Genomic DNA, 212 nt, shown 5'->3' with positions numbered 1-212 from the left:
TATACTAAGACCGACGGAAAATGAAAAGTTGCGATTTTCTAGGCCGATATGGCTAGGAACTATACTCTCATTCCGGCGTAATAATCAAGGAACATTACGCAGCGCCTGAAAATAGTCCCCAGCACGCTCCCTGTGTAAGCAGGTGGTCACGTTGGTTATGTTGACGGAAGTTAGCCTATTTTCAGGCGCTGCGTAATATCATTGCGCCTGCT

This window comes from Sinocyclocheilus anshuiensis, unplaced genomic scaffold (assembly GCF_001515605.1).
Source record: "Sinocyclocheilus anshuiensis isolate Anshui unplaced genomic scaffold, SAMN03320099.WGS_v1.1 scaffold436, whole genome shotgun sequence".
Taxonomy (NCBI): domain Eukaryota; kingdom Metazoa; phylum Chordata; class Actinopteri; order Cypriniformes; family Cyprinidae; genus Sinocyclocheilus; species Sinocyclocheilus anshuiensis.
Note: the sequence above shows the minus strand (reverse complement) of the source record.